Source organism: Belonocnema kinseyi, chromosome 8 (assembly GCF_010883055.1).
Source record: "Belonocnema kinseyi isolate 2016_QV_RU_SX_M_011 chromosome 8, B_treatae_v1, whole genome shotgun sequence".
In the NCBI taxonomy this organism is placed as follows: Eukaryota; Metazoa; Arthropoda; class Insecta; order Hymenoptera; family Cynipidae; genus Belonocnema; species Belonocnema kinseyi.
The window spans coordinates 41506069-41513948 of record NC_046664.1 but is presented as its reverse complement, the minus strand read 5'-3'; the positions used below and the strand labels follow the sequence as shown (position 1 = coordinate 41513948).

The following is a 7880-nucleotide window of genomic DNA, read 5'->3' as shown; positions in this document are numbered from 1 at the left end:
GGGGTCGAAAGCAAAGGTTATGGTCTGTAACATGGGAGAGGGGTGTTAAAAAGGTCGAAAATAATATAATGTAATATGTAAATACTCCTTAAGAAAATGTTTGAACATCTAGAATTTTATCATTTATAATTAATAATTTTTAACCTGTATTCTTCGAGCAGCAACGAAATCACGTTTATCATTAATCTCGGCACAATCATTCAGATATTTGATTTGGTTCTCTAAGGCGACTACATCCGTTACGTATTTTTGTAAAGATGCCATTGAGATTAAATTGTTAATTAGATGTTTTCTTCTTTCGTAAAATGTATATATAATAGTAATGTTTGACTTTTTCTGACACTAAAAAACAAACACGCGCGCGTGGCGTGCATTTATTCTTCTTTTCCTCACGTGCAATTTTTAAATAAAAATATAAAATTAATATCAATCAAAAAATGTGTATCTTTAGTAGCTACCGTATAAAATAAAGCAAAGAAAAGCAAGAAAAATATTTTGGATAATTCACCAAAATTGATATCTTAACATCAGAATATATATTATATACCGTTGAATTTTTATTTCGAAATCCCGATTTCTGACGAGAAGTATTACATTTTTTCTGAGAAAAAAAAATAAAAATGTTATATTTTTTAAATTAAATTATTTATAATATTGTTATACAAGTTCTGCGTTAACAATTATTTTTTAGGTTAGTAAGTTTGAGATGATATTTCAATACATATTAGATTGTTGATTTTAAATATATCTGTTATGATCTAGGAAAAACAATATTTTTCTTAAAAATGCACTTTTTATGTTGTTTTTAAAAAATAGGCTGAAAAAAATATTGATTCATAAGTTTGTTGCGACTTTTTACGCTCTTGAATTCTAAAAACATTCAAAACTTTTAAAAACTCAAATTTAATAAGAATTGCCTCCTGGAATAGTAAATTCTGGTTTGTAGCCATGGCGATCGTCTGTCTTTGAACGGCCGTTACTACTTAAAATACTTGGAAATTTTTAGTTTATTATAATTCTAATTTTTTCTGTGCAGCAATTGTTTTAAAAGGAATCAAAGAAATTAAATTAATTTCTCATATAGTCAAAAAGATATTCTGTATTTTTTATCTGAACAAAAATATATAATATTATTATTATATAATATTACTTTTTACTGCATCTATGATAAATAATAATAATTCTACAAGAATCTGTTGAGAACTCTTGTAGAACTCAAAAATTATTATCCGGATCAAACTTTATTATGAGTTAATTATACATATTTTTCACTTCTGACACTTTAAAAGAATTTATTTCAAGTTTTTAAACCGTGCAACTAAGTGTGGCGGTATTTTTCATCTTTAATTTCAATAAGAGAACCTTACATTTAAAAAATATGTACATTCATTGACATGTGCTTGATTTTGATTCTGCAAGCCCCAGGAAATTTGAAACGTATTTCCCATAAGAAAAAAAGACGTTTTTATACATTTTATTCAGAATCGTCAAAATTGGGTGAATCGTGTTGATACTCAAAGTTTCTCTTGACAATTAGCCATAGAAGACGAATTAAAACTTCTATTTTAAATAACACCCCCATAAGTCTGCTTTATAGGGTCCCAAAAAACCCCATAAGGGAACATTTGGGTTTCGCGAGTTTTTGACGATATTTTTAATTGTTTTACAGTTTTTAAATTTAAAATGGTTTATAATGCATGAAATACGACTTTTTAATTATAATTGGATATTTATAGAAAATCCTTTATATAATATATTATTGTTTTTAGTAATTATGTCTCAGAACAGAGTTAGAAATTCACGGTTTTCCTCAATATTTCAACTTATTTTCAACTTTTCAGTTGGATAGAGGAGATAATAAAATAAAAATATGCTTGAAAGTTTCAGTCTTTTCTCAGATTTTCAGTTTTGTCGAAACTTTTCAATTACTATCGGCGAGAAAATTCGAGTCCTTTGGCTTTGACGTTTAATGAGTGAGTGAAGAAAAAATGGTAGGTTAATGAAAGAGGTATCATTTTAAAGGTGCAAATGTTGTACGTTAATGAGCCGAAAAGTAATACTGCAAAAAATTATTTGTAGCTTACAGATTTGAAAATCTAATGAAAAGTAAGGAAATTTGATAGCTTTTAAAAACAGTGAACTTTGAAGCATAGTTTTTCATTGAAAACATAATAGGAAAAATCTGAAAAAAATCATGGTGGTACATTAAACATTTCCGAACAGGTTGCTGTTGAAAATTTTGCAAAATATAAATAATTGTTCGTTTTTTGTGAATAAATATGCGACCGCACTATCTTCAGTCCTAATGAAGATAATTAAATGATTTAAATTGGAGGTAGTTAGTTGAAATATCTGTAATAATTTACAATTTGAAGGAAGTATGTTCTTCTTTTTGTCTTCGTACAAATTGCAATATTTGAAGTCATTTTTTTTATATAGGAAAGCAAGCGCGAAAGCCCAGCATGGTGCCGTTTTTTCAGTGGATCGGCCTCGGTTTTCCTCAACACAGGGAAAGGATTTGAAGGCCAGAGCGAGGCTCGGTGGCACAAGTAGGGCAGGTCAGGCTGAGAAAAACCAAAGACGATCCCCTGAAAAAACGGCACCACGCTGGGCTCTCGCACTTGCTTTCGTATATAAAAAAATGACTTAAAATATCGCAATTTGTACGAAGACAACATGAAGCACATACTTCCTTCAAATTGTAAATTATTACATATAGTTCAACTAAGTACCTCCAATTTAAATCACTTCATTATATTCATTAGAACTGAAGATAGTGCGGTCGCATATTTATTCACAAAAAAGGAACAATTATTTATATTTTGCAAATTTTTCGACGGCAAGCTGTTCAGAAATGTTTACTGTACCACCATGATTTTTTTCAGATTTTTCCTATTATTTATTCAATAAAAAAACTATGCTTCAAAGTTCCCTTTTTTAAAAATCTATCCAATTTCCTTACTTTTCATCAGATTTTCAGATCTGTAAGCTACAAATAATTTTTTGGAATATTTCTTTTCGGCTCATTAACGTACAACATTTGCACCTTTAAAATGATAACTCTTTCATTAACCTACCATTTTTTCTTCACTCACTCATTAAACGTCAAAGCCAAAGGACTCGAATTTTCTCGCCGATAGTAGAGTGAAGCAATCATTGATTGAAGATGATAAACACAATTGTTTATACAATTTATTATTGCTTTTAACTACCTTCTTTTAGAGAGGATCCCGCAACCTTCTGGCACTACTCTGAGAAAAAAGTTTTAAAAGTTATAAAAATTAAAGGATTCTTTGAATAACCAAGTAGTTTTTTTGTATTATAAACAATTCGTATTAGTAGAAAAACCGCAAACGTAGATCACAATTAACGCCAAAAACTCGGGAAAGCCAATCTTTCACTTCTAATATTTACGAGTCTGAATAAAATTAACGAAAAATTGTTGTCTTATATTCTCTGAATATAATAAAAACAAAGCATTTGTTTTTTGTATATTCAAAAAAAATTTGATGCGATATGCATGAAAATTTAAAAGAAAAAGTTTAAAGTTCTGTAAACAAAATTTCCTTCCGGGACCTAGATGTCGCCCCCAGCCCTAAATTTAAATTTTAGTGTGACGCATGGACATGTGCCGTCGGTAAAATCAATCCTTACCAGAGAAATACCTTCTCGCGGTCAAGTAAACATTACTCACATATTTTTCCTCAAGTGCAGAAATTATTTTTGCTATTTTATATCTCTTTATCGTCAATCTGCGACGACTATATCTCTCAAAACACAATAAATGGCCTGAGCCCTGAGCAATGCGCAAGGCAACTTAACCTCAAATTTGTGACATAAAGTTTTCCATGTATAAATATAAGTATACAACTGTCAAAATAACTTCTGGGTTTGAAAAAAAAATCAATAAAAACATGGTTTTTACGTTTAAAAAAATACTTCTGTCAAATTACCTATCTAAATAATATTTACTTGATCAGAGCAGGATTTTTCTTTGTTAGGAATTGACCTTACCAACGGGGCATGACGTCACAGTAAACTGGCTACAGAACCCTCGAATGCGCGACTGGACATGCGCATCATAGACCGCACTCCGCAGTCAGTCGCTGCAAACTGCAAAGTTGCAAAGCAGCGGATTTTAGGAAAGTAGAATTTAGCGGCGTGGTCTCGTCCCGTAGTGTCGCGCTGCCTCGTAGTGTTTAACTCCGACCGTAACACAGTGCTTTCATCGTACAACGTGCTCAACTAGCCCAGAGTCCCAGACAGCTCGTGGGCTCAGTTGAACAGTCCTCAGCAAAAACAGCACTCGCCACTCGCGAGTGTTCCCTGCGCACGACAGGGAAGACACATCTCGGAACTTGGATAAAAGAGTGAGTACAGACGGTGGAAAAGACAGCGAGACCGCGAACGAGGAAGGAAGTGATCAACGGCGGCATCGACGGCGGCGGTGGAGGTTGTGGAGGAGGAGGAGGAGGAGGGTGTTGTTTTCCCGAAGAGCCGAGAGTATCCCGCGGTCCCTGATGTGCAGCACTGTGAAGCGATAATCCGGACCGTCGTCTGCGGGTCTGATACGTGTGATATCCTAGTGCAAAAGGAAACACCGCCCTCCCCCGAGAAGGTGTCTCCTTTTTCCACCGTCCTCCACGACCCTTGTGTGCGACAGTGATAAAGTGACATACTCGGCGAAAGTGCGACAGAGCACGACGCCTTCCGTCAACGACGACCCATCCACCTGTGCCAGCATGTCCTCGAATAATTCCCCGAAACTCTCCACGACGGAACGTGTCATCAAAAGTAAGCACTAAACCTTCCTTCCCCTTTTCTCATTCTCGCTTTTCCTCATTTTCTTTTGCAGCCACGCAAGCTTTATTGTTTTTTTACTACCTCTTTTCTTCGACCCAGAGAGCTTCTTTCTCTTTCCCTCGTCTCTGTCGGTATGGCAGGTACTCGTGCAACTGACAGCAGATCAGGGCTGGGTTCTTCTTACAACTCTAAATATTCTATTTCATAGAAAAGTAAATTAAAAAGGAGGACAGCGCGAGAAAAGAACCGATTTGGTAGTTATTGCTAGGATTTATCTTTTAATACTTCTGAGTTTAAAAACTAGACCCTTCTAAACGTCAAAAAACCCTCATGCCTTCACATATGGAACTCTGGAAATCCCATATTAGTGATAAATTCTGTATAGTTTAAGTCTACCGTATTATATTCGTTTTATTTTTCTATATATTTCTACGAAATATGATTATCTTGTTTGGCTTAACCCAACTCTAATGAAGTGTGTAAGATTTGGGGATCAGCGAGAATCTAATTATTTGATCAAGATCAAATTGAGTTGATTATACGAAATACTTGCCTTCATATTCCTAATTTATTTAGAACACGGTGTTAGTCATGATGCCAGTAATATAATAATAAACAATAGTGAAATTAGAGGAGATAACAATCATTTGTTGAAGGAACTTCTCGAACGAAGAAAATAGATGACTGTTGATAAAAATAATAATGTATAATTGCTTGAGAACACCTTAATTTGCTTGAATTCATCTCCTTCATCACAATATTGTAGAACTTTGTCCCTGATGAAGAGGTTACAGGATCTTATGATTAGAAAATCCTCTCAAATCAGTTTTTTAGTGTGCATATTTTTATGTATATATAATGTATTTGTACTCGTCTCCATCACCGGAGGAAGTATTTTCTTTCCGCCCTTCAGTAACTAACCCATAAAATCCCAAATTTTGGTCACAAATGTCCCGGAAACTGAAAAACGACTTGCCCCTTTTCGTGTAGACATGCCCAACCCTGCAGTAGATTCACACATCCCCTTTACGTTCCTACTTTCATAAGATTATACTTATTGCTAATCGATAAGAGAGGAAGAAAATCTTAATATTTTCTCATATAGGGAAGATTAGTGCTGAAATGTGGAGAATTGATGGCAAGGTGTTATGGATTGATTTTCTCCACGTAGGGCTGCGGCGCCATTGCTATCGACCTGTCGACCCGACGAGTCACGCTTCTTTTGCCAGTTTTTTTTCCATCTTCTTGTCAATTGTCAACAGTTAGTGGGCATCCGTGTCGTAGAAGAATCTGCATTTCCTAATGTGAAGACCTTGATGGTTTTCTTTCAGGTTAAGCCTCAATTATAGGAAAACTGTTGTGTAGGGTTTTAACCTCATTGGTGCTTTCAACCCTTTCAACCATCACTGTCTCTATCTGCTGCTTATTCTTCTTGACTCAATTCTGCGCTGTTCACCCTCGCCATCTTTTGCCTATGTGCTCTAAAATTTGTTCGCAAAAAATATTTCTCTTTCAGAGGTTGTTTTTTTCAATTGTGTTTTGAGTAACTAAGAAATTTAAAATTTGGATAATTGGAAGGTATTTGTTTGTGTAGCTGAAATTGACAGAAAACATTGATTTTATAGTGTAAATTGAGTTGTTTTCTAAAAAAAGTCGACTTTTGGTTTTGGCATGAAATTGCCAAAGAAACTTTTGAAAATGTGTTTTTAAAAATATAAAAACACATGTCTCAGATTGTAACAAATTTTAAAAAGAATAACACATCCTTTTTGGTTTGTATCAAGGGATTTTGAGACATTTTTTCGTCAATTTTGTGCCTAACCTTGAGTCGACTTAGGTGATTTTTTGAGGAAAATGACTCAGTTTATCTTATTGTTTCAATTCAAGAATGGATAAGTGTTTAAGATGATTTAGCATTCATTTTGTTGGGGTTCGTATGTTTGCTCTACCTTATATTTAGTAAATATATTGATTTTTTTTGCATATACACCTGTTAGAAAACAAGAGTTGACCCACCCCTATATTCGTGAAAATGTTCAGTTATTTGAAAATCATTATGTATAAATTAATTGTATTTAAAGTTGTTTATGAACACACACAAATCGCCAAAGAAAATGCGAATTTCTTTTTCAAATATGGAGTATCCTATGGTGAATAATTTATATTTTTCTGTCAACTCGATCCACGAGATCGGCGCATGCGAAGAGTGGAGTTAGGTTAGGTCAGGGCGGTTGAATGATGTGCATATGATGAAAGGAGTATTATTTATTGTTTTATAAATATGAAAAGAAATGAGAACAGAACATTTCTATAATGAAAAAAAATAGATTTATATGTTTGCTCTTTTCTTGTAAAACATTATACAGAGTATTATAAAACACTTGGATTCAATTTCAAGGGTGTGTTCTAGTTTCAAAAGGAAACATATGATTGATAAAATGCGCGTCGTTAATAGAAAGTTTTAGCAATGCGAATTTGGTACTGACGTAAGGTGTTATGTTAGTTTAATTTCGAATTGTTTGCATTTCGTTATCCGCTTTTTTTCGTGTTTTAGAAATGGGATTTTTTATATTGCAATGTTGCATGACAATATCGGCAACATTGTCGTACAATGTTGCGGCAGATAGGGAATGTCCGCCGATCAATGTTACTTGGAAATATGCAACAATGTTACATTAAAATGCTGCACTCATATTAAACTGGGTAGGTAACAGGTCAGGAAATTCCAGAAAATCAGGAAATTTCAAACTGATCAGGAAAAGTCGAGGAATGTCAGAAAATAGTGTAAGGCAATGTTCCATAAACTGAAGTTGAGTTAGTTTTATTATTTTGTTGAAAATTGAACAATTTTGTTTAAAAAATCATCCTTTTTGATACAAAATTAATCCATTTTAGTAGAAAACGCATATTTTTTGGTTTAAAATAACAACTGTTTGATTGAGAGTTCATCTTTTTTAGTTGATGATTTATCATTTTAGTTTAACCCTTAAACGGCCAAAACGCCACTACCGGTACACTGCTTTTCAACGGCCAATAACTAAGACTATTCGACACTAGAAAAAATTGAGACACATATA

The 7880-nt window shown here is 33.6% G+C and overlaps 1 protein-coding gene across 1 annotated transcript in view; it reads right to left on the bottom strand.

Moving 5' to 3' along the window:
* LOC117178160 (odorant receptor 13a-like) overlaps nt 1-260 on the bottom strand; it is a 43577-nt gene extending 43317 nt beyond the window's left edge. The window contains exon 1 of the mRNA XM_033369438.1: nt 145-260. The gene's annotated coding sequence lies outside the window, so the exon portion shown is untranslated. The remainder of the gene's footprint in view (nt 1-144) is intronic.
* Nucleotides 261-7880: the final 7620 nt, after the last annotated feature.